The sequence below is a fragment of the Myotis davidii genome, unplaced genomic scaffold, assembly GCF_000327345.1.
Source record: "Myotis davidii unplaced genomic scaffold, ASM32734v1 scaffold221, whole genome shotgun sequence".
In the NCBI taxonomy this organism is placed as follows: domain Eukaryota; kingdom Metazoa; phylum Chordata; class Mammalia; order Chiroptera; family Vespertilionidae; genus Myotis; species Myotis davidii.
Genome location: NW_006293349.1, coordinates 6,623,498 through 6,623,845, shown reverse-complemented (window position 1 = coordinate 6,623,845; position 348 = coordinate 6,623,498). Strand labels below are relative to the sequence as shown.

The following is a 348-nucleotide window of genomic DNA, read 5'->3' as shown; positions in this document are numbered from 1 at the left end:
CCTGCCTCCCCGGGTCTCCCTCAGCCCCGCAGTGGCCGGGGGCAGGGGTGGCGAGGCCCTCATGTCCCTCCCGGGACTGTGGTGCAGAATAGCCACGCAGAGAACGGCTTAGAAACCGTGGCTCTCCGGCTAGCCAGGCGCAGCCACACTGGGCCCGAGTGTCGTCTAGCTACAGCGCACTCCTCAGTAACACAGAGGGGCGGCTTGAAAGTCGTACTACATCTTTTTTAATGCTGACAAGCAATCATATTTTCTTTTCTTTTTGCTAATATTTTTTTCTTATTGATTAAGGTATTACATATGTCACATAAGCAACTGCATTTTCCTCTGCACTTCTTATTCCCGATG

At 52.3% G+C, this 348-nt stretch overlaps 1 protein-coding gene across 1 annotated transcript in view; it reads left to right on the top strand.

The window, feature by feature from the left end:
- The window catches only part of DNAH7 (dynein, axonemal, heavy chain 7), a 150,787-nt gene that overhangs the window by 2,070 nt on the left and 148,369 nt on the right, over positions 1-348 (top strand). The window lies entirely within an intron of this gene.